Consider the following 27,131-nt stretch of genomic DNA (forward strand, 5'->3'; position numbering starts at 1 on the left):
GGAAACCTGAAACAAATGTGTATTCCATATCCCTGCTGGTGGAGGACCTCTAACATTTTGTGCCACGTAATGCTCAAAGCAGAAAGTTCTGCCAGCGTTTCCTTTTCCATGTCCGGTTTCTGGAGAATTGGACAATAGTACAAGCAGTATGAGGGGGTAGGAATTCTTTTGTTCATTTCAAACTCAATCCATGCACCACTTTTCATCGTGATCCAATTAATTCAACTGCTTAAAATTCAGCATATATTTAAACACGATCACTGCAATGGGATGACTTTGACTATTGCCTCTATACTGCTGTATCATTCTTCCCACACTTGTAAAGTCTTTTAATTCATTTTTGCAAATCTTTTCTAAGATACAAGACAATAACAGGTTTCTCATGATGGCATAAAAGTCTTTAAAGAAAAGACTGAAAAAGAGGATTCAGTAACAAACATTTTGGTTCCTAAGTTATAAAGGAATTAAAGAAAATATGTTTCTTGTTCTAAAGATAATTCAGGAAACTCTTCTTTCCCAAAGTAACATTTTTTAACAAAATGACTTCCAAGTACTGACTTTAGCTAAGCCATAAAGCACACAATATATTCATGAATATACCTTATCATTTCAGCAGTAGGTTATGCTTCCATAGCTAGTTTTAAAAGCAGCAGTTCCGAAAGTCATAATTCTTTTTTATTCTGCATTTATTTTGAATTGATGTCTATAAATAGGACTTGCTGCTCTGGTTCTTTATAATTATTGGAGCTGCTCCCAGACACCTGAAAATAGTAATCTATAACTCTGACTTGCTGTAGGTCTTAAAAGTATGACAATTAGCATTTTTAAACTGACATATTAGTGAGATGCTGATGTTGAAAAATATTAATATAGGCCATAATTGAAATATATTCAAGCACAGTGGCTTTCAAATGCATAAATCTTCTTTGCTTCTAGTAGAAATGTGTGGGTTTATGGGTCATAATTACCACTAATGTTATTTGTTACAGCAGAGTAGAACAACATACTGAGAGTTGATGCAAGGTCATAAGTGACTCTATTTAAGTGAAGAAAACAAGGATTAAATAGCATCTCTTTGAAGAAGGAGCACAGTATGATCCCTCACACTCAGACTCTGGAGCTGTACAAAAATTGCATTTTTAGACACCTATTAGCAAATTAAAAGTCCCTATTCATACAGTAAAGCCCAGTAGAAAAGAGTAAGTGGTTTGCTATTACAGGCAATTCAGTTCAACAATCAATACTGACTAATCTTATCCGTTTATTAAAAGAAGCTTTCTAAGCACAACACAGAAAGGGTGTAGCCTTTTAAAAATGAGAATGTCAGGGGTTGTATTCTTATCATAGCAGAAAGCAATGGTAACAGCTGCTAGTCTTTATTGCTGGCTATATCCTGTTTCCCAGGAGATTTTGGAAAAGTTAAAGACATTGGCAACACCTCTGCTCCTCTGTGTATGAGGAGAGGAGGGTAGCCTGGAATAAACAAGTCTGAAGCCCCAGAAGAGGAAAAAAATAAGAGTTGTTCTTCATCTAAAAGGCTATTGCAACCTGTCATCACAGACTGAGACTTCCAAAAGATTTCAGCCTTTCAAAATGTCAGTGATCTCTCTTTCCTGGAAACACTGCCTAAGGTTTCCTTCCATGCAGCCAAGAACACTTGCAGCCTTGGCAGTCTTGTTCAAGTCCTCTTGGGCTGCCATTTAAGACTTTCTGCTTTGGAGAAGGGCTATGTCTTGAATACTCAAGGTTGGCTCTACACCATGTGGAAGCCTTCTTCATCAAGGCTCCCTGGACTCCTGGGGTGAAATAAGAGGAAACATTTTAATGCTGCAAAGTATACATAATCCAATAGAAAATAATTAAATTGGAACATTTTTAACCAGCTTTAATTGCAATAAATCCCTAGCACACATCACAGCAAGACCACCGCGCTAATTTTATTAAACCCTTTGGTATTTCTGGGTGAAATGTGCTGTTACAGAGTTATACTAATTGAATCTTGGACAAAAGGTCCTGGTACCGCTACAGAAACATCCAGAAGAACATGTAATTCTTTTGTACTAGAGATGTTTTAACCAGACTATTACCTGATCTGGTTTGCTTTTATTACTGAACCCAATTCACCTTCAAAAATAGAGAATAGTGACACATGAGACCTATTAGGAAGCCAGGTTGTCCCCAGAACAAAGGGAATTCAGCCTTCCTTCTGAGCATCAGGCCCAGCATGATCAGAGGATCTGTTTGTTTCTTCACTTCCAGTCACATCCCCACCTAGTCTTCACACCTCTCACGCTTGTAGAGGCTCCATGATTTTGAGGAAATGCTAATTTGTTCACTCTTGATCATTGCTTTGATCCTGAGGACCTTAATTCACAGCGATCCCCTTCTCCTACAAAATGCTCAACAATGAAACCTGAAAACATACTTTGTCATTCAGGACTCTTTTGTTGTAGGATGCATGTGTGGAGGCAGTAAAAATCAGCAAGTAGGAGCTGGTGCTGCTCTGAAAGAACAGTTACAGAAAGACAGATGAGAGCAAATTTCTACAGCATCAGATTCTGTCAATATTGCCCCTCACACTGTTTTCCCTTCTCTTCAGCTCAAACCCGTTGCTCTCTGCCCTTTTCACCTCCTCTGTAGGCAATCAGAAATACTTACTTTGCTGGAAAAGGCATCTCTGGACTTCTTTGAAAGTATCCTAGGAAACAGCAGGATAAGCCCACAGGGCATGAAAACTTCCTTTTCTTGTATGGGAAATGGAGTCACAGCAATGGTAGGAAACAGAGGAACTCATCGGCTATGGCAAAATTCCACTTGTGTTGGAGAATGGAAAGAAAACTGATAAAATAGATACTTCAAGTAATTATTGTTAGGAAACTAAGAATCACAGCACATAAATGTGGAAATGAGAACTGCACACCCACATGCTCTGCAGAGGTGCTCAGTACCATGCATGTCTCCTGCAGATGTTTCAAATAACTCTTCAATTCAAATAATAATTTGAATGTAGAAAGACCAGTCAAGAAGAAATTTTGCAAAGGAAGGTAAACCAGCAAAACCAGGTTATCAGACTAGGTTACTAGCTGTACAGAGAGAAAGAACCATTTCTTCATATTAAATTGGATTGGTTTCCTGCTGCCAGATTAGGGGGTCATGCAGCACTATGGAGAGATAGAAAATTAAACAGCAGATATAATGCATGTTTTAAGCCTGGTTCTTCCAGACCTATCTGAAAACACAGAGTCTAAGAATAGCCCTCTGTATCGATTTTGAGTCTTTGGCTGCAGGCTTATTTAGCTTCTGGGGAAACAAAAAGATTGCATTAAATATAATTAAACAAAATATAGCAGAGAAAGTACTGCAGCAAGGTCCTGATCCAGAGCTAATGATAAACTAATTAAATTAAACCAATTAAAGTTGGAAACAATACTCATAATCTGATTATTCCATTTTAAACCAGAAAGAGAAGACTACATTGCGTGGAAGAGACTATAGCACCAGTACCACATGCAAGAAGATTCAAGGCAAACTCACCATCTCACCACATTACATCCAAACCTACCACTTGAGAGGCCATGGTACCTGCTAAACCATTTTATCTTAGATAACTTCATACACAACACCCATATTTTCAATACTACAACACAAAATATGACAAAATAAGCCAAGATCCAATGCCCACTGTTTGCAGGCAGCCTGAGCACATGGAGAAAGTATACATACATAGCCATTTTACCAATAAGAAGAGCTGGGTGATCTTGCACCGTGCATGAGCATGGGCTACTTCCTCTCCAGACGACAGCATGTCAGCCTACAGCCTCGAGAATGACAAAGCTAGGATTTTCCTCAACCCCAGCAAGATGAAATTCTCTATGTAGCCACTTTTAGCTGGAATAGGCATACACTGCTGGTCAGCTGTGCACAGAACTCAGTCCACATTATTGATCTTGACTTCAAATTGCAGCTGATTTACTTGTGTTTTGTTTCAGTGGTGGTGTTTGTGAGAGGAGCAGTTGTGCTGGTTTTGGCTGGGATAATTTTCTCCATAGTAGCTGGCATAGGGCTATGTTTTGGACTTGTGCTGAAAACGGTGTTGATAACAGCATTGGTAACACAGAGATGTTTTTGTTATTGCTGAGCAGTGGTTACACAGGGTCAAGGCCTTTTCTGCTTCTCATCCCACGCCACCATCAAGCAGGCTAGGGATGCACAAGGAGTTGGGAGGGGACACAGCCGGGATGGCTGACCCCCTCTGACCCAAGGGATATGAGATATCATGAGATATCACGCTCAGAATAAAAGCCGGGGGAAGAAGGAAGGGAAGACATTTGGAGTGATGGCATTTGTCTCCCCGAGTCACAACCACATGTGATGGAGCCCTAGTTTCCTGGAGATGGCTGAACACCTGCCTGCAATGGGAAGTGGTGAATGAACTATTTGTTTTGCTTGTGTGCGCAGCTTCTGCTTTACCTATTCAACTGTCTTTATTTCAGCCCATGAGTTTTCTCATTTTTACCTTTCCAGTTCTCTTCCCCATCCCACCAAGGGGACTGAGCAAGCAGCTGTGTGGGGCTTGCTGGCAAAACAGCAGCAAAAGTTACATTCCCAGCTGGGCCTCAGCCGATGAAAAAGTGAGCAAAGAGTTGGTACTTGCTCTGCAATATTGCATTCACATCTAACAAGGTGTCACCACAGCATGTTGGCATTTAATAACAAATTTGTTATTTAATAACAAATAAATTGCTATTGTTGCAGCTAGTATTTCAAATTTTGTCACAGAAGGATTTTTGTGATGTCATTTGCCTAGTTTAACGAGGCCGTGAGATTAAACAGGTGATTTGAACATGAAAGCATCATCAGCCAGCTACTGAAAAAGTCAAAATTTTACTATATGAAGGCTAGACTAACAGACTGTCGTGCTATTAACAGCAAGAAAAAATTAGATGCTACCTTCAGTTTTAACTATGAAGTAATTGCTCTTCTCAGTTAAACTTTAAATAAAAGCTGATGTCACTAGTCATACTTTGCAAATGTCTAAGTGGGAGGTTTTGCTTGCAAGCAAGTTATCAGTAGTAGAACCCTATTTCAAGTGAAACCGAGTACTCAAACAAAACTGAGTGCCGGAGAAAAAAGTTTAAAAAGAAATAATCAGGAAACCAACAGTTACTTATTGTACATTTTATCACAGTGCAAGTTTCGATATTGAACAAAACTAAACTGCAAGGTGGGCAAATTCCTAAATTCAACTGTGTTCAAATAATATCAGTAGCAGATGTATCCCTGGCCAAAATACTGGAAGACAGATTACAGTCTGCTCCTCCTATTCTCCAGCTAATTCTTTCTTTAGCAAAAAGAAACAAGGAATGTTGCAAGGTAGAAGGAAGTTATACAGGGGTGGGGAAGTTTGCTTGGGATGGTTCAACTTAATGATCACCCAAGTAAATTAAGTAAGACTAATATTGAATATATATTTTACTGTTGCTACAAAAACCATATTTTAATGCAGTATTTGTAAATATTTCTTAAAGTATTAAATTGATTTTTTTAAAATGTGCTGATGTGACATGTCAAAATGTTTTTTGTTTTCTATTGAAACAGTGGCAACAGTAGCTCATTTCAAGGCTTTCCCTGCCCACATAAACCCCTTTTTTTCCCCTACGTGGTAGGCACCACCAATCTTTTCTTCTGCTGCTTAGAGGTAAGAAGTCAAGAAAATGAAATCAAGGACAGAAACAATTAATACTACAAGGTTGCAAAAAACGAAGTGCCAGTCTCCAGTATTTAAATAGTATTGGTGTGGTGCATTAAAGCTCAGTGTTTGAGAGAAAGAGTGACTCTACTCTCCCATTAACTACTTCATCTCACGCACTCATACATTAATAAGCAGAAAATTCAGAGAGCAGCCCTGTGGTTTCTGGTAAGCTGAGATCATACTGCCTGCAAAGTGGGCTGCTGAGAAGCCAGCAACTGCCTCCTGGCTCGCTCTTCCACCTCTGTACATCTCAGCATATGGCGGTGATGCTCACATCCCAGTTGTGCGCTGATTTGAGGCCTGCTCTAATGACTGAGGATTTGGTCTTGAATTGTTGTAAGCGTTTTCCATTGCATGATAGCTTTTATCTGGCAGCAATGAAATAGTAACATTAAGGCTAAAAATTATCCTTAGAACATTTTGTGCTGTTAACTTCATTTAAGGCTGAATAAATTTCACTGGCAAATGAAAACATCACTTAGGAAACATAATTAAAATAAGCCACAGTAACAAATCAAGTGCAGCATCTAAAATATGGACAAGTTTAACTCAGATATTTTTCTCCACTAAATCCATGTTATTTCTTCTTCCCAGTTTGTCACTTTTATATCTTGGCTTCATAGGAAGACAAACATTTTTGTATTGCCTAGAGTTGCACAGTATCTGGCTGAGTAAAGCAGAATCTATACAGTTCAAAATGACAAACTCCTGCTTTCTAAGATGAATAGTATGAGACCTCTGTGGGAACATAAGCATTCATTTCTCTGAGATTTATCGTAAGCTGTCAGAAATAGTATCTCACACACAAACAAAAGTTTCACTTACTCCAAGTCTTTACATAAATGACTGCTACCAAGATCTAGTAGAAGTTCTCTTGTCATTGTGAACGGCCAAAAAGTGTATTTCAGAGATCCCAGAACTTTTAGAATAATTAAGTAAATCAAAAAAAAAAAAAAAAAAAAAAAAAAGAAGGCTCTGTCCTGTGAAAGGCAGGTGGGTATCTGGAAGTTATTCTGCTTCAGAGCAAACAGGAGCTCCTTTCTGAGTGTACCTCTGCTCCCATGTGCAAAATGACATCAAACATTCCCCAGCCTCAGGACCCCGAAACAACTTTTCCATGTACCTCCTAGAAACTGGTCATTTACCTAGGACTGATTCAAGTCACCAAGATCATTCAGATACAGAATGAAATCTGGATCTCCTACATGCCTATGAATCCCAAGATGCTGGCTGTTTCAGCAAGTAGTTTTTCAATCAAGCCTGTTAGAAGCTAGGCAGCATTTTCTATAAAGGGGAAAAAAAATGTAATTTAATGATTACTCAACTCATTTTGAAGCATGAAGAGATGCCTAATTAGATTGTAGCTGGCAATTACATTTGTAGGCATTACATAATTAATCACTTGATGTAGCTGTTCTTTCAGATAAATACTCCTAAAATACTCCTAAAAACATTCCTGAGAACATACAGATATAACTGCTTCAGTTAAACATGTACAACATGCACACCACCATGAGGTTTCTCTGGATAGCTAAAATTACAGACATTGCAAAGCATTCTTTATTCTGAGTCAGTTCACTCTGCAGGCTAGACTATGAAGCACCTGGGAAGATAAAACATTGAAACAGAACCAGGTGTATGGGCCTCCCTTACCTTTCCCTGCAGATGTCTGCTGGAAGGAAGCAGTTCCTGGAGTGGGAGCAGCTGTCCCCTACTTGGAGAAGCCCATCTTGAAACACTCTGACAGACCAGAGAATCCAGCATCCAACATTCCTTTGTACTAATTAGTTTCCCTCCACATTCAGTTTTCTTAGAACAATGCAGTGGGAGGAAGAGGGCAGAGCAATTTCATACAGCTAAGGTCCTATTTTACACTTCATTGCATTGCAACACAGCTTAATGTACTGGCAACAAGCTGCAGTCAATATTCAAATTAAAGCAGTTTTCTCTGCAAGACAGAAGAATCCCTTTTACACAGACTCATTTCCTTCAGTTCAACTTGTACAGAAACATTGCAACTCAGGATGGATGTGGAAACATTAATACTCCAGTATAAATTCTGAATAGAAGATCTTGCATATGTGTTTTCTAATGCTGTCTTGCTAGAAGTTATGCTGAACCATGGGAAGTGTTCTAAGAATATCAATACATGACCAGAAGGCACACTGGGTTCAGAGCTTTCTTAGAAAGCCTACAAACATCAGATTTTATGAAGACTTACAAAAAATAACACATCAAGAAAAGTGCTAGTATCACTAAGACAAGAGAGAGTTCTATGAAGGCAAAAATCCAAGGCAGACTGCTGAAGAGCCTCAGGACAAGATCTACCTTGATTTACATGATCTAAAGGTTAGACCCTTTATTAATTTGTAACAGTTCAAGGTGAAATGCAGTTTTCAAACTAAAGCAGACTTTCCCCTAATGATGGAAGAGTCCATTACTCATTATAGGACTACTATGTAAGAACTCAGTTATTCCAGTCTTTGAATGAGGGTTATGGATTTAGCCCATTATGAATGAAGAGGTTTAAAATGGTGGAAATTAGTACTGCTCACCATTAGATGCTCCTTTATTGAACAGCAGCCACCACCTCATCTGCACACTCACCACTTTTCTCCTGCTCTGTATATGTTATTACATATTTGAAGGCTTGTAACTCGACTTTGACATTTGAGCCTACATGTGTTGAAAAGCATTAGAATTAACAGTTTTCTTTAAGTAGTTTGTTGCTTGGGTTTTCTTTTCCATCTGAGAAAACTGCAGTATAGAACAACTTTTGATCTGTTTCATGACTAACAGCTTGCATTTTACTGTGTGCAAGAGATACACTGCATGGACTAGTATTTTCCAGAGCAACTAGGCAGTCCACAGGTAATGCTAGAGCAAGATCTGTTCAAGCAAAAGATATATTGAAGTTCTCACTGCTCAGAAACATAGGTAGGCTGGAGAAGGGTATTTAATAAAGCACTAATACAATGTAGATGAAGACCTTGGAGAGCAATGCTGTTCTTAGTGGAGACAATAAGTCCTTACAGAGTGCCTTGACTCAGTGCTTTGTAGGACGTGCACCTCCAATTCTTCCTTTTCTGCTTTCTGTAGTTCCTAACAAAACTGGAAATTAACCTCTTCAAAAAACTGCTACAGAAAACATTCAAAATGGGAACTTCATTATCTAGTTCATAAAACGCTGCTGAAAATGTAATCCTTCAAAAATCCTTCAAGACAACTTGAATCAAAGGGGCAAAAGCTGCAGGGGGCACTTAGCACCCAATGATCTGAATTAACCCTCTCCCATCAGCTGAGAGACACAGAAAAAGGCCCTAGGCAGAGGTTACACAAATATGTTCCTACACAAAATAAGGACTTATGCATGCAAGATCCATGATCCGGTAGATAAGAACAAGATATTACCATATATAATTATCACTTGCATGGTGAAGTGCCTATTTGTTTAGGCAGTTATCACATGCATGGAAATAATTTGCTTATATGCAGCTGAACTACTGTAATTTCTGCTCTTATTTGTGGAGCATTTCAGTTATTTATTTGCTTAAATTTCTGTAAGGATTCTTTAAATAAACATTCATTATTTTATAAGAAGTGGAAGATTACCAATTTTCTTTCAAATGATAATTTCCCTTAAGACACTGACTTTTTTTTTTGGCTTATAATTTCTAACATGCCTTAGTTGGTACATGTCAGAAAGGATCAAACAAGATCACAAAAATCCACTATCCTGACACCTGCAGTGCATAACTGAAGAGCTGTACAAGCAAGACTTTATTATTAACTTACAGTCAAGAAACAACTTCTCTAGGATGTGACTGAAACACTATATAGGATCTTGGACTACAGCTATTTAATGTGTTCTGTGGAGTTTACAAATTCAATAGTGCTCCAGCATAAACAAACCACTTCAGTTAGTCTTTAAAGTTGGCATCTCACCTCTTTCGTTGTTTCACAGTGCAGCTAAGAAGAAAGCAGCTGTTCAAAATCAAGAGTTGAACCAGTAGCAAGGTGGGACTTAGCCACTAGCAGAGTGACTCTGGATATCCTTCTGGTTCCTGATGAGGACAAAGCTCCCACTCACAGGAGAACCCACTGCGTTTCTCTAAGGCCTACAGCTCATTCTGCTCTTGGTTTCATGAGTAGGTGAACTGGTGTGTATTTATGCCCATAGCAGCTACAGGAAAAGACTGTTCTTTTTAAATGGCCTCTCTTAGCCTCGCTTACCTTGCTAACATCTAAAGCAAGCAACTGTCGAATTAGAAAGAGACACCTTAATGACTTTCATGGGCAGTGAACACATACAGTTACAGAATTTGGTGAACAAACTGAGCACTGCTTTTGTATGCACAGGTCTGCAGTATATATCCTCTTTATGAGCTATTTCTTTTGCTGCATGACTGCACTGATCTTCCCTATTGCTCATCCTCTTTTCCTCTTTTGATTGATTTACTAGACTTAGAGGGTTTTTAAACCTTTTTTAAAGGATTAATCAAGTTTTGTGACTACCAAGACCTCTTCAAGTGCCCATACTTTGCAGCCACAATAAAACACATTTACATATAGTTAATGTTTACAAAAAAAAAAAAAAGTAATTTCACTATAAAATGGTGTTTGGTGACTCAAAATTAATGATCCTATACACTTTCACTGGGTCTGGCTTGCCAAAATGCTGAGCACCTTACTCTTTGAGTTATGCTTTGGTGCTTTGCATTAAAAGAAACCAACAAACCAAGCCACAAAACCAGCCCAGGTGTTTGTACTCTAAACAGACACCAACAGGTTTGTCAGCCAGCAGAGAATCGCGACGGTGCTTTAACTTGATGTTATTGGGTTTTCCTCAATTGGCAGTAAAGCTGAGGACTTTCTGGCATCTGAAATAAAGACTTGGGCAATTGTTTTCAGAGCTCATTAAAACAGACAGCCACAAAGGACTGTTTCCCAGAGACACTCGAATTGCTCATCTGGTAGAGTATGGAGGAAACTATTAACCTCAGTAGCTTTTTTACACTGCTGGCCACAGTGTGATCAGGAACTCTGCAAATAATCAGTTTTAATTGACTTTCAAAAATACATTTTGACATTTGAACTACTCCATTGCTTGAGTGTCTCTCTTTTTTTACCTCACAGCTGCCAGCATCAACCTGAGAGTTATCTCTGGGAAAGTGCAGCTCAGATGAAACAGCTGCTGAGAGCTCAATCAATCCAATGCTTTTGGCAGAGGATTACATGTACTACAGAATAGTAAGCACAATGAAAAGTATTTTCTTCATGTAGGGTTTTGAACAAAGCACCTTCAGAAAGCTAGAAAACCCAGATGATGACTTACAGCAATCCATGCTTTGGAATAGAAGGGTAGGAAAAAACAGATTACATCACAACCTGTACGGGTAACCAAGCAAAACATTATTTGCCCAGGTAGAGGGTTATCTCCACTCGAGGTAATATATAAAGACCAGGTAAGTACAAACCGGTGAAGTTCTGCTCTCACATGAGCCTGTGGGAAGGCTTGAATTTAGTTTTGTAGTTTGTTTTTTGATCTGTCCAACTTACACTCAGATAAAAACCACTGCCTTCCAAGCCTGAAAAGCATGCCTCCTGGCAGCAAACTGTTACTTCCCCATTCTTTTGAGCTGGTACTACATCTGAAAGAAGCCCTTCTCTGTTGCTGAGCAATCATTTCTGGCCCAGCACAAGTTCTCACAAGACACTTTTAAGCACACTTGCTAAAAGACAATAGCTAAAATCAAAAGGAAGACATCTTAGAGGCATTTGCCTTCCAGGTTCATTGCACAGCCAACTTGAAGGAATGTATTGGAAAACATTTCTTTATATTGAGCAGTTTGTATCTGCACCAGTATAGCATTGAAGTTGATATCTAAATATGTTATTATCTATCTGATACTGGCTGGACTGAATTGTAAATTACAGATATAGCTGTCTTAATTGTAAAATCTTCATGGCAAGACTTTTCAATTTTTGCCAGAACACCAAATATTATGAAAATCAGTGCCTTTTACAGTAGGAAGTCTGAAATTCTAATTTCAGTTTATGCTTGCTGAGAAGAAATTACAACAGAGGAAACAGCAGAATCTTCCGCATTTACACTTGAGATAAGTACTAATAAAGACTAACTATGGAGATGTAAAAAATTGCTTCCTTTGTACGAGCACAGTAGGTTAGTACATACCATTTTTCAGTGAAATAAAAACAATCCAGCTACCATCTCTGTGAGGCCACTGTCAGGCCATATTGTCCAACACTGGTACACAAACCAGCTTTGTACCTACAAAAAATTATAGTGAGGATGATAAAACACAGTTAATTTTCAGCAAAATGCACAAGTCAGCTGATTCAAATGCATGCTTATTTCAAGTAGCGTGATTTGAATGCTAGCATCTGTATACTTCCTCTTGATTTAAAAATATCACGTCTGTGTTTTATAATCTCTATAGCAAAAAAAGGCACATCATCCCTCACATGTGGAACATGCTCTGAAATCTGAAAAAAAACCCAACCCTAACCTCAATTTATTCCTAATTTAAAGTATTTTTATAGTGGAAAATGTATCCATCTAGCTGATGGATACATTTACAGAAAATATTTGATTCCAGTAAAATAACAAAAATATTGAAGAAAAGGTTTTGAGGCCATCAAACATATCATTTTTGACATTTCCAAACCCCTAAATTCAGCTCTTTGCTGTTTCTAACAGTTCTTTATTTATAAGTCAGACTATAATTACAATTTACTTAGAAACAAGGTAGAAAGGTCAAGCATTGCATAAGGTAACAGTTGTTTGATCCCAACTCATTTTTTTTCCTGCCTCTTAGCTCTGGAAAGCCTTATGGATCTCTGCCCCCTAAATGAAAAAACAGGAAAAAAAATGGTCCTCTTAATGACAAACTCTGTTCTGCTTCCTTAAATGTCACTGCGGGAATGCTTATCCTATACTAGGCTGTACTCAAGGCCAGGCTAGATGGAGTTTTCAGCAACCTCATTTAGCAGAAGGTGTCCCTACCCCAGGCAGCGGGGCTGGAACTAGATGATCTTTAAGGTCCCTTCCAACCCAAACCATTCTGTGATTCTACAATTCAAAGGCAGTTTAAGAACGATATTATGCCCAGAGCAGTGGGTCTGCTTCCCTAATCTATTCCCTCCTCCACCCAGACTCCTAGTCAAAACGAGCTTTTACTACAACCACTGGACTTCCCCTAGCCTCAAGTTACCTTTGATTTGGCTCCTTTTGCTTTGCCACATTAACCAACACATAATTGCTCCCTATGCCTTTTCTAGCCCACGGTTGCCTGGCAGTGTAAGCACTGTAGGTGTTGAAGAAGACAGTAGAGGTCAGTAAAAAACCTTCAGCTTACAGAAACAAAGACCCCATTTATTGTTCTGTCTTGAGTAATGATAAAGGAAATCACTTTCCCCTCGAGTTCTTTCCAGAATAATTTATCAGCTTCTTGCTCTGCTAATGGGCTTAGAGCTGAATCAGCCACAGTCCCCCTACTGATATTGAAGATTACTCATACATTTTGAGATCAGAAACAGAAGCTTCCTATGTATCACTAACTTTTCCTTAACACATGAAGCAATTAACAATCACCTAATTGGGCCCCAAACCACCATGGATTCACAACTATTGTTAGTCAGAACAAACGAAACCAGATCTCTTCAAGGATAACTCATTGCTTACTGAAAGTATGCCTGCAGTCAAATATGCCTCTGTGCACTTCAGATTTCATGGGTGTATATGTCTAAGCTGCTTTATTTTTGAATAATACTTAGTCAAGGATATTAAACGAGGATTCTCAGATAATTGATAAAAAAGGCCCACAACCAAAACAGAGGAAGTCTTTGGGAAAAGCCAGGTAACAATACCCTGCATTAAGCCTTATTAGCAAGCTTTCAGTTGAACTGCTCACCTTGTATTCAGTATTCACCATTACTGTTTTTACTGAAAGCTTAAGATATGCAGGCACACACAATTATTATCTACCAGTTTAATTAAAAAGGCAGCACACATGATGCTCAAGCAATCCAGGAAAAAATGGGTCTGTCTTGAGGGTCCTCTTTCTTCCCTCATCACAGATAAATCAGCTTATTTGATAAAAGATAGGACCTAGTGTTTCTGGATTTGATTCTATTTTTTTCCCTGTGACATTTTAAATGGGCCTGAACAGATAATTTGAACATTATGTGCTTTAGCTTACTGCATCCATAGAACATGTATTAGGCACTACCAATAATATTCCACCAACACACTACTTGGACATACACTGTAGACATTAATCATTAAGCCATATCATACAAAGCCATAAACCAACCCTTTGGTTCAAGCTGTAACAGAACTTCATAAGCACTAAAAATAAGGGCCCAGATTTTGTATGCTCTTTGTTTGCAATGATCTCTAGAGCCAAGCCTGACAACAGCTACTATTCAGCTGAATCTAGCCCAAATTGCAAGTTACAAACTTTGTCAAGAACTCATTGTCCCATACTATTTTCTGCTAGGACAGAGTGAAGCAGTACTCCCAGGGGCTGGGGTGGGAGAAAGGGAAGAAAAGAGGAAAAAAAAGGAACAAAAAAAAAAAAAAAAAGGCTGTGTATGCCTTTCCCCTCATTCCTGAAAACCCCCATCTACAACCAACTGCATCAGTCCCAGACACAAGGAAATGGTCTGGAGACTAACCACTTAGCTTAACACATACTCCTGTTGCAAAAGAAATGCAATCATAGCACAGTCACTAGATAATCACAACGTAGCTACCTATGATGCACAGCTGTTCAGAGCTGTTGAGGAAGCCAAACAGAAGTTTGGCAACACAGCAAACTTTGTACTTCCAGCATTACACAAAATTGCTTCTTGTCAGTGCTTCCTCAAGCCTTGCACCTTTCCCCTACAGAGCTACTATTCTATGTAAATGAAGAACCCTGTGGCTCTTTACATCTATTTAATTTACTTGCTGTTAGCTCATAATGACTTGCTAACAGACCCCACCTTGGAAGTGATTAGCACATTGATTAGAAAGTAAATTAGCTCAGTAATCATAAACATGGACCATAATACTCCAAGGAAAAGCTCAGGCTATTTTATACATTCATAAAGCTTACATACAGACAAAAATTCCAAACTCCCAAAGCTAGAATATATTTTAATGTTTTCTCATTTGAAATACATGAAAAAACATTTTTTCCTTTAAAGACAAAAATAAGCTCTTATTCCTATCTGGCATTTCTACAACATTTTTGATCTACAGGAGGATGTTTCTATAATGGTATCATCCATTTAGAATCAGACATCTGATAGAAAACAAAAGCACTACCTCTAAAAGGTTTTCCCGTACCTTTTCTTCTCTGTTACTGAAACTTACAGACATCTGTTCTGAAAAAATGAAGATTACCTCTATGGTAACCTAAACAGCAGACATACAGCTATTGTAAATAGCCATGAAGAATGATTCTTAGTACCTATTTTCCCCTATTTTTTCTTCACAAATGTCACACCTTTGGAACTTCTCCTACCCAGAGATACAAATGTTTATCAGAGGAAAATAAAACAACAACTTAGTCAGACTTGACTTAAAATTTATTACCTGCCAACAAATTTTTGGAGAGTGTTCAAGATTATAATATAGAGAGCTGTCATATCTGAAATAAATTACTTGGTTAGAAGAAAGAACTGGGAAAACGGCAGATTCAGCTGAATTAGTGAAACATTACTCTCCTTCAGTGTCTGACAGAAATACGTATTAATTTTGTGAAATATAATATTTCTGACTTTGTGAGAAGATCCATTGTCCTTGATTCTGATTAGATTTTTTTGTCATTAAAACTTTGGGGTAGCATTATGTATACACTTCATAGCTTCTATTTACAAAAAAATGAGCTCTCAAGCCCTTAAGATATTCAAGACAGGAAGCTCAATTTTTTATCAGAGTGAGTTATTGGTATATGTCCCAAACTGGAATGAGGTCTGTATATGAGTAGGTCTGTATATGAGGTCTGTACATGCATATGAGGGGACTTCTACATCCAGGAGACTTCTTCAGTGTGGCTGAAGATGATTCCACCCTTCTAGCAATTCAGTTATTCACCGCTGAAATCTGCCACCTCCAAAACGATTGCTCCAGATGTTTTATTTAGCTTACTGGAAGTCAGAATACCAAAAATGATGCCTGCAGTCCACGAGCAAAAACTTTGTACATCTTAGCATGAATGGCTTAGAACAAACTAGGAGGAAGGAATCTTTTTCCAAGCTCATACATCAGCTAAAATTTTCAAACTACTGAAGAAGCAATGATATTTTAGTAAAGAAATCAGAGTTACTGGTAAACATCTCCAGATATTACTCCAAGGCAAAATACACCAGAATGAATAGGAAAGCCAAGTATGAAACATTAAAAAAACCCAATAAAATTCTTTTGTGCAACAACAGAAACAAGAGACAACCAAACAACTGAGCTTACTCTGCTGTTTCACTGAAGGAAGGAAGAAAACCAGATTCATAATTCAGTGTCTGTTCCATCTTTCAGAAGCCAGGATTTTGCAGGCCTTAGTATCTACCAGTCATCAAAGCAGAGACACATATGGTATCTCACATACAGTTCCTGCATACAAATCTCACAGACTGTAACTGGATGTGCTTTTTTCTCCCATGTTTTTCATGGCCATTGACCAATGGGGAATAAATTATGATGAAGCACAAGAAGTTCAGTTGCATTTGAGTTAAATTCCTGAAGCTTGAAAAAGTATCCAAGTACTGATGCTGGACACAGCAGTGCTGATTTGTCCAAAGCAGGTTTGGGTAGAAGGGTCCAGAACTGCAAAGCCAGGCCAGAGAAATTTATACCAGACATATTATCCTAGCCACATTTTTCTCTACATTTATTTGTTCTCACTTGTTGGAATTTATTAAAACCAAAAACAAACCCATTTATTTTTAAGAAAGACGTGCATTTGTCTACAGCCTTTGTGCACAGCCTGGGTGGGGCTGTGTATCTGTATGCACCAAAAGTCTTCTGTATCTGATCTCTAAACTTGAAGATGCTGAGCTGGTCAGCCTTGTCCAAGCAGAAATGCTTCTTGATACATGTAGGATGACTTAGGAATCTGGTAGACTGAGGGCTTATGAATTTAGGTGCGTGATTTATGAGACAGCAGCTGTGGAGACGTTCCTAGGATTGCAGTTTGGGATTTGAACGCTAAATATTGCCTAAAGCCCTTTTCCAGAGATACACATAGGGGTTTTATTTTAAAATGACCCTAATTAAATTTTATGTTTTTTATCTTCCACCCATAAAGCAGATAGATAGCAGTGTTTCTTGCATAATGCAATGGTTCTGTAAACTACAAGAGAAAGATTTGCAGCCTGGGCCTTAATCAGAAACAAGTAATAAACCAGTTATGATTCCTAAATCTGGTGGACAGACACTGAACGGACATTTAAAAGCCAGGCAATGGAAATTAACACAGAAAACTAACATTTAGCTGACTCTAATAACACATCTATTCACATCTCCAATACATACAACAGTAAGATAGTAAATATTAACAGAGAAAATGACATCTTTGTTTTTTGATCAAATAGCAGTTAAAAGATCTTTATTCTTCTGCACAGATGGTGAGCTTAACTTTTTCTTTCATTTGTCTAGACTACTTCTTCCACTAGGTTTCTAATTATTTCCATCTGCACATTTTTAGCACTCTCTAATACCTTTATAGTTCCACATCCTTTCAACTGTCCAGTTTGGATTTGTCTTCATTGGCAAATATATCTTCTTTGAGGTGCTCATTTTCATAAACACAATTCCTATTGCCTTGTTCTTACGGGATACTGACCTCAAAGAGATTTTTTATAGGTTTGTTGTTTTTTTTATTCTCTCTCAATCATTTCTAAAACTACAGCACAGGATATTAGTAATAGAATCTAATCACTACTTACGCAACTACCAGTTTGTTGTTTTTTTCCCCTGTCTTTAAATATAATTGCAAAACTAAATTATATCAGTTAGTTTCTTGTGAGTGACCTGACAATAGCCTCAGAAATTCTTTCAAACTGCTGGACATAAAGCCAGGCATATGCTGGCTTGCACACTGCTCAATGTATATGGCTCAGATGTTAGAATATAAGCAGCCCTATTATTCTGTTCAGAGAAATTGCTCCCAGAGCCTCCTCTGTGGCAGCTGTGAAGTTGTTGTTGCCCTCTCACTGCTGATGGTGGATCCAGTATTGCTATTTTCTACCTTTTGTGAGTCAGAGCGCAGCACTTGGCTATTAATTTCTAATTGTGTGTGATCGTACAAGGGAACACAGCATTATACTCGTGCAAATTCAAAGGCCTGCATACTCATAACTTACTGAGAATGTAGCCCTTCCTGAATGTGATTAGGTGGTCAGTGCTAACACAACTCCACCTCATCCCTCAATCTTTGGTCTGGGGTAGTACATCAGTTTTGCCAGTTTATTTAATAGGAGGCACAGAAGAAAATCCGATTGTTAGTTTTCAGCATGTTCTTTGCTCCAAACACTTCCACTGGCCACATGGATCTTTGCAGTTTGCAAGTGCAATTAAATAATTGTTTATGAGAGGTATAAAAAGACACATCCCTGCCAGGATACTATAAACACTGTATAAAAGGTCCAAATCTGTCAACTGAAAGAAATTTGTGCTATGTAACAAAAGAACAGCTAACAGTCTGATTTTCCCTATGAATGTGCCATTATTCAAAGATAATCCCAACTGATATAGTTTAATAAAAGCATAAAATAGAATTAACTATATATGATAGAATTGTATATTGAGGCTTATTTATCTATTAACTTAAAAAACTTCTTCTGCCCTAAAATCAGTGTTATTTCCTGATGCAATAAGAAACGGCTGCTAAATAAGTTTTTCATTTGCTGATTTGTCTCACGTAATAGCTGTGTGCAAACTTCTTATTTGTCACCATATTGACTAATACATACTCAGTACAAGCTGCTTGGTATCTCAGATTTAGCTTTTGTAAAAGACAGGAAAAGCATTCAGAAGAAACCAGGTGATAAGTGCAGTGATTGAAATGAAGCAGTGAATGCTGTCAGCAAACTGTTGTGTTTGATAAAGAGGCTGAACTGGAAATATGACTTGAAAACTCATAAAAATCCTGTAACTGCTCATGAAATCAGCAGATTTCTCCCAGCAACAAAAATGAAACACAGTAGAAGGCAAATACTAAACTTAAGATGTAACTGGACTATTCCAGTGCTCTCAGGAGAACACAAATCTCAACCCAGACTCTCAGGTAACCCTTCTGTATAGTGAGTGGTGTAATCATTGCCTATTTCACAGCTCTGAAGGAGTCAAAATTGTTTGGGGGCTTTCTCAAAAGCACTAAGCCTGCTTCAGGATATTTTAAGAAACAACGAGACACGAGGTAAGTGTGGAGCCTGCCATATGAGGAAAGGCTGACAGAACTGGGTTTATTCAGCCTTGAGGCTGAAGGGAGCTCTTATCACCATGTTCCAGTATTTAAAGGGTGGCTACAAAGAAGACTGAGATTCTCTTTTTACAAGGACTCACATGGAAAAGATGAGGAGTAATGGGTGCAAGTAATTCCTGGGAAGAGTTGGTTGGACCTAGAGGAAAATTTTTCACAGTGAGAACAATCAGACATTGGAATAATCTCCCAAGGGACATGGTGGATTCCCCAACACTGAACACATTTTAAAGTTCAGCTGGACAGTATGATGGGCCATCTTGTCTAGGTCATGATTTGCCAAGATAGGTTGGCCCAGATGATCCTTGAGGTCCCTTTCAAGCTGGTATTCTATGATTCTATGATTCACAATCTTCCCCCTCAAAGATACTCAAAAGCCATCTGGACATTGCCCTGAGCAGCCTTCTGGTGGACTCAGCTTGAGCAGGGTATTGGACCAGTTGACTTCCACAGGTCTTTTTCCAACCTCAATCATCCTGTAATTCTATGAATAATCTTTATAAGAAACTTAAAGAACTGAAGCTGAATGGATGCATTTTCAGCAGCTCTAAAAACCAGTCCATTTTTTTCACATTCAGAAAGGCATTAAATTGTCATCACACTGAAGCTGTAGTAGCTATTTCATTAAGGCCCTTTTATATAAACTGTAAAGTCATCTGATTTTGACTTCCAAGTCTCAACTCATCTAATCCATGCTGCTAAGTTGTATTATTGAATGTCCTTTCCACTAATGGTTGTCTACTTTAGATGGGTATAGCTTTAGTTTTCAATTTGCTATTTGCTACATCTGCTAAATGCCTACTAATCTCTAAAATCTTTTCCCAGAAAGTAAATGTGACTCCTGTCTAAAACAGAGCTGGCACATCCCTTACTACAGTGGAATGATTTCACCGTAGTTGAAATCAGTGGTTGTTTCTGGTCTCTAGGAATGTAGAAGAGCATAGCCATTGCTAAAGCATGAAACAGATAAAAATTACTTTTCTGTTATCTCAATTCTCCTCAGTGTCATATCTTGCGTATCAACTGGACTTTTTAAACCTTATGTCATTAACTTTGAGTCTTAGACCATTCAGAAAGGCTTTCCAATTTTGTGGTATCAGTAAAAGACAAAATATGAGAATCTCATCTTCAGAAATTTAACAGATGGTTTTGTATATTAAAACAAAAATCAGAAATAGGTCAGTACAATGTGGAGACTGAAATTTTCCACGCTTTTCAAACTGAAAGTCGGTAGTTCAGAAATTGCTTGATTTCCAGGGGAAGAAAAAACTATTCTGGGCAGGAAAAGTAGGTTTGAACAGGAACTGAGATATCGCGTAAAGCAAGATTCCAAAGGATAAAACAGGGAAAAAAAGGACTGTTCCTTTCTCTTCTGTTTCCTAAATGCTACCTCCCTGCGTAGCTGTACACCACATAATGTGTTAGCACTTTGCCTCCACTCATTAATCCACTCTAAACAGCACACTCATTTCAAGAAGCACAGACTCTCATGTGGGCTACCTCTGTATGGTACCTAAGAGGACATGGAACTTGGTAGGCACCATCAGAAACACTACCTTTAATTACGACCAACTCTAGATATGGAAAACATCTATCTCAGAAGCTTCTAGTGATTATTATATTGTGATACACTCTGTCACACCCAGAATTATAAATATTATCCACTGTCTTTATTGTCAGTCTTCTACTCAGCTGCTTTGCTGGTCCCTCCTGCTGTTTTACCCTTGCTGTTTATTTTTTAAACTGAGAGACAAGGCAACAACATGAAGATTAAAGAAAATAAAATCCCCATGCTTATCAGAGTATATGTGTTCCTATTACAGACTATAAATAGCAACCCTGCCACACGCAGCTGTTAGAAGCCAAGGTTCATATCACAGAATGGAGCACATCACACTCTATCACCTCCACAAGCCTTAATCTACAAACCTACTCACAGTAATTAACTGAGAAGTCAATTTCTTCTGTGATGCTGTCAGTCTTTATTTTTCTTTATCATTAAGTAGTTGTATTTTAGTTGCACAGATTAGCTTTCAAGCCCCTTCACCTGGAGAATTTTTAATCAATTCTTCATATAGATTTTTGATGTTTAGGGAAATTTTAACATTACAAATAAACTGTAGTACTTGGGGCAATATCTCAGTTTATCTGAGAGCTTTACAGGGTGAAGACAAAGAATACATCAACATGACATATTTGTAACAGTGAGCTGGCAATGTAATTAAAATGCAAAGAATAAATTTAGATGAGAAACACATTTGTACAAATAACTTCTTAAGTGTCACTGGCTCACATTTTTTGAGGGAAGCCACAATAATTGCCAACTTCTAAAATCACCATAGTTTGCTACTTTTGTTTATCTTGACAGAAACTAAAATGCATTTAACAAAATGTTATCAGCATTTTTGAATCAATAATTTAAAAGAACTAGAGCAGGGTCACTTTTTTTAAAGAAGAAAAAATACTGCTGTTAGAATTGAGGAAGGTGTATTTCTAATCTATATGATTGCACTTGTGCAAGCTAACACCTAACACCTGAATCTGTTTCACATCAGACAGCTTTCTGGTCCTCTGTCAGCTATTCATTCTGATTTCAGGATTTAAATTCTGCCTTCTTTATGGTCAATCCTGACGGTCCCCTTAATATCTCTTGGGTCAGACACTCCACCAAAGTTGTATGAACTTGGGCAAAATAATGACTCTCCATGGAGCAGGAATTGCAGATTTTATGGAGGTAAATCTACTGAAAACATTAAGTAATACTGTCCCACATGACGATACGTGAGACGTTAATAACCAATGACTAAAGCAAATTCAGAGCAGGAGCTCATGATGAGTCTTTAATATAATGGATAAAATACCAAATATTAGCAAATATTTTGAGACTTGAGAAGGAAGGAAAAAGATTTATTTTTCTTGTCAGGTTGCCAGCTCTCAAATAATACAAAGTTTCAAGTTTCAAGGATACTTGTATTTCTTTCAAAGCCTTTTTAAGATACAGCTACCAGTAAGGAGTGTGATATATTAATCTCTTAATTTTAAATCTATTTCCACTTGTAGTAGGGTTTTTCTGGGTGGTCAGGATATATTTTAAATTATGCTTCTTTTTACATGAGAGGAAATACTCTGAGAATGAAAAAATACTTTTACAAGGCAATGGGGTGAATGGGAGAGATGTCTTCCACCTATCCTAGCCCTTCTGGAAGTGTTAGCTAGTCTCCTTTTCTCCATTTGGTGGAACTCAGCTGATTCTCCAAGTGATGCTCTTCCATTCAGGTGGAGTCCAAAGATGTTCCCCAACACCACTGAGTTATAATTTCCATAATTTCTTATATGTCTCTTCTGGCATACTGTGGTTCAGGTTAATTTGCATAAACCATTTCCATTTTCAGGACACATTTATAAAGTCATTTACATAGCTGACAACTGCATTTCAGTGAAAGATTTATAGCGTGGCATCTGGTCTCCTGCTAATTGAGGTTAGAAAGGCATTACTGATGTAAAAATAATAATGATATCCTGCAACTCAGTACAAACCTGCTAGTAATTCAGCTCCGAAAAGAAAATAATCTTGTCATATTCATTAAATGTCATTTAAAATCCTCATTAGTATTCCATGAAAGAAAATCTTAACCACAGTAAGAGTTTCAATTGTTTTGCTGTTGTTCACAGTATACGTAAACAATTTTATTTTACCTGAAGTTCATATTCTCCAGAGTCTTAGGAAAAATAAGCTCTTAAAAGACTGAAGATGAACAGTTGGGCTATTTTTCAAATCTTGGCTAGAATTTATTGCTATCAAAGTTCACCAGGGTTATTGCTGAAAACCAGTTTTATACAATACAGTTCACTGAAAAACCTCAAAGTTAAGCTGCAACAACCCCTCTAATTAACCTCTGAGCTAATAGGTAGCAAAAGTAGGCCATAAAAGATCATATTCTCATTTTCAGGTGTGCATTAAATTCACACCGCTTATATCCAGCAAGGATTCAATGTCTTTTGAGAATTCTGCCAGGTAGGGACAGTGAATATATCAACTCCCTTATGACGTCTCCTGCACAACATAACCTCCTTGCTTTTTTAATTGTACTGACCATAGACAAGGCCTTAAGTAATTTCTGCTCCCCATGTATTTTCTTCTAGCCTAAGGAGGTCTCTCTCCCTTTTTTCTCCTCACTTCCCTGGTACAGGACTCTCCCCCAGCTACTGGGAGGATATCTGTCTCCCAGTCAGACTGCTTTCAGTTCCTTGAATCCATTAGAACACAAGCACTAGCTAATTGCTATTGGATTTGAGAAGACTTATGGCCTAAAGATATTAAATTCCTGAAAATACCTAACCATTTAAAAAAACTCCAAACAAACCCCTAACAACACACTGATGGAGGGAAAGCTCTTATGAAAGTTCTTAAACATTTTAGGCAACAGAAAGATACCAGAAGAGGAAATTTTCATTAGCTTAATTGCTCACGGTAAAGTATAGAGCTGACTACATCCCAGGCAGCTCTCAAGGTCCCTCCCTTACCCCTTCCTTTCCCCTCTGCTCCTGGTTTCTCTCTGGACCAGCATCAAGGCTGTCTAATTTGGCCAACAGCAGGGGTGGTGGGTGCATGCACCAGGGTCACTCTTATGATAAATCAGTTAAAGGGTGATAGGTATCGGGTATTTCTTGATAATTCTTCAAACTGACTTTTGCTCCATAAATTGTGTGATACCTAGACTAGATTCTTATTACCAGAAGTATAAGTGAATACACAGAACTTGTATCTAGTCCATACTAAATCATGAGCTTGAACAGCTTCACATATACCTGTAGCTCTTCATATGTAGCTGTTTGGTGATGTGGGGGAACATGATTCCATAAACTTGCCTGCACATTCTGTACCTTTAAATAAAACTTGAAGATCCAGTGCAGCACCATCAAAACATAGTTTCATTGACCAAGATGTACATTCTTTCTTACAAAAAGTTTTTCACTTTATTCTAAAAACTTATTAATATATTTTATATATTGTATTAATATATTTTTATTAAGTTTGTGCTCCTATTTATTTTTCATTTAAATGGTTTCTTCATTGTCAAAATGTATTAGAAAATGTAATACAATAATATAATAGATACTAAGGAGTCATAAGGCTTATAAGGTACCTGGGAGAGATGTCACGCCCTTTTTATAAAACTTACAAGATGGACAATTATCATCTGCCTCTATTGTAATGCAAAACATGATCATTCCTCTCCCACTGACTCTGAGGGAGGAATCATGCCTTCCTATATAATCTACATGATGAATCAGGTCATTTGATTCTACTCTAATGAAAATAATGTACATTTTTCTTCCACTGACTTTGAATAATACTTTTCTTTCCCAAGACATATTTCAAGGTGTTAGAGCATATTAGTAAAAATGATTAAATAGGCCTCTTAACATCCCTGCCTGTTTTAGAAACAGGGGAACAGAGATGGTAAAGATTTGGCTCCATCCCAAAATTTATTGTGCAAGTTTATAATCCAATTACCTTTGCTCTCTATCCAGCATATTACTTTCTAGCCACACTTTCTGAGGCAGCATCTACAATGTGTCCTGCAGGAGATAGGAGGAAATACTGCCCTTTCTCCAGGCAGTAGCATGTGAGCCTACACTGCATCTCACCTCTCAAGCATCATCATGCTAGGAGGCAGAAATCTAGAATGAGAGCTAGACCTCTGGCACTTGGCACAGGATCTTTTGAGTTTCCTACAATTCATAAAGTTCATGAGTCAGATCCGAGAATGGTAGATCCAGCGTCATGTGCACAAGCATGTTGAACTTGCACACACACGGCACATGCTGGATACAACAGACTTAGATCAGCTGCACAGCAACAGTGGCTCCAGTGCCCCACCAGTCTGAGCTCTGGCACAGGATGAGCCACTCTGTGTGTGCCAAGCAAATGCCAGGAACCAGAGCCAGGTGGCTCAGACCTACCTTGTTTGCTGCCTGGTTTTGCTGTCGTTCTCACACTGCTTTCTATTATTAATTTCTTAAGAACTGTAACAGAATTTATAAACTGTATAATAGATTATAGATTATAAATTGTATAATCGATTATGGATTATAAACTGTAATCTCTGGAAAAAGCCTGAAGAACTTGTAGTTGGTTGTGATTTGCAATCCCACTTAAAGAAAAATTATCTTTATAAATGAAGATTCATGAATATGGAATTCAGGTATGCTAACTGTCTATGTTTTCTTTTAGATAAGTGGGGTATATGGACACTCAGCATCGTTGTGGTAATCAAACATCTGCACTTTAGCTCCTATTTTCAAGAAGAGGAAAATGGATGACCCAGGGAGCTACAGTCAGTCTCACCTCTGTGCCTGACAAAATCTTGGAGCACATTCTCCTGGAAGGCATGCTAAGGCACATGAAAAACAACAAGGTGCTTGGTGACAGCCAGCATGGCTTCACTAAGGGGAAATCCTGCCTGACCTATTTGGTGGCCTTCTACGATGGGGCTACAGAACTGATGGACAGGGGTAGAGCAGTTGATGTCATCTACCTGGACTTGTGCAAAGCGTTCGACACTGTCCCACACAACATCCTTGTCTCTAAACTGGAGAGACATCAACTTGGTGGATGGACCACTCGGTGGATTAAGAACCGGCTGGATGGCTGCACGCAAAGAGTTGTGGTCAATGGCTCAATATCCCTTTGGAGACCAGTAACAAGTGGTGCCCCTCAGGGACTGGTGTTGGGACCGGTCTTGTTTAACATCTTCGTTGTTGACATGGACAGTGGGATTGAGTGCGCCCTCAGCAAGTTTGCCGATGACACCAAGCTGTGTGGTCCAGTTGATATGCTGGAGGGAAGGAATGCCATCCAGAGGGACCTCGACAGGCTTGTGAGATGGGCTGATACCAACCTTATGAAGTTTAACCATGACAAGTGCAAGGTCCTACACCTGGGTCGGAGCAATCCCAGGCACAGCTAGAGGTTGGGCAAAGAAGTGATTCAGAGCGGCCCTGCAGAGAAGGAATTGGGGGTGTTGGCTGATGAGAAACTGAACATGGGCCAGCTTCAGTGTACGCTTGCAGCCCAGAAAGCCAACCGTATCCTGGGCTGCATCAAAAGGAGCGTGACCAGCAGGTCGAAGGAGGTGATCCTGCCCCTCTACTCTGCTCTTGTGAGACCTCACTTGGAGTATTGTGTGCAGTTCTGGCGTCCTCAACATAGAAAGGACATGGAACTGTTGGAACAAGTCCAGAGGAGGGCCACGAGGATGATCAGGGGACTGGAGCACCTCCCATATGAAGAAAGGCTGAGAAAGTTGGGGCTGTTCAGCCTGGAGAAGAGAAGGCTGCGTGGAGACCTCATAGCAGCCTTCCAGTATCTGAAAAGGGGCTATAGGGATGCTAGGGATGGACTCTTCATTAGGGACTGTAGTGACAGGACAAGGGGTAATGGGTTAAAACTTAAACAGGGGAAGTTTAGATTGCATGTAAGAAGGAAGTTCTTTACTGTAAGGATGGTGAGGCACTGGAATGGGTTGCCCAGGGAGGTTGTGAATGCTCCATCCCTGGCAGTGTTCAAAGCCAGGTTGGACAGAGTCTTGGGTGGCATGGTTTAGTGTGAGGTGTCCCTGCCCATGGCAGGGGGGTTGGAACTTGATGATCTTAAGGTCCTTTCCAAGCACAACTATTCTATGATTCTATGATACTCTGGTGGACTTGGCAGTGCTAGGGTAACAGTTGGACTTGATTATTTTAAAGGTCTTTTCCAACCTAAACAATTCAGATTCTGTGATTCTATGAATTAGGCCTTAGCAAAGCACACAATGGAAAGAAAAGGTACTAGATAAGACAGCTGCTTAATCTGTCACAAGTTAGACAGTGGGGTATAGAGTTCCAGC

General features: G+C 38.6%; 1 long non-coding RNA gene across 1 annotated transcript; it reads right to left on the bottom strand.

The window, feature by feature from the left end:
* Positions 1-1,746: 1,746 nt before the first annotated feature.
* Positions 1,747-14,646, bottom strand: LOC136009169 (uncharacterized). The gene is made up of 4 exons (XR_010610374.1): positions 14,531-14,646; positions 11,949-12,044; positions 2,659-2,838; positions 1,747-1,796 (listed from the first exon to the last, which is right to left on the bottom strand). It is a non-coding gene; the product is annotated as an uncharacterized LOC136009169 (long non-coding RNA).
* Positions 14,647-27,131: the final 12,485 nt, after the last annotated feature.

The sequence above is a fragment of the Lathamus discolor genome, chromosome 2, assembly GCF_037157495.1.
Source record: "Lathamus discolor isolate bLatDis1 chromosome 2, bLatDis1.hap1, whole genome shotgun sequence".
Taxonomy (NCBI): domain Eukaryota; kingdom Metazoa; phylum Chordata; class Aves; order Psittaciformes; family Psittacidae; genus Lathamus; species Lathamus discolor.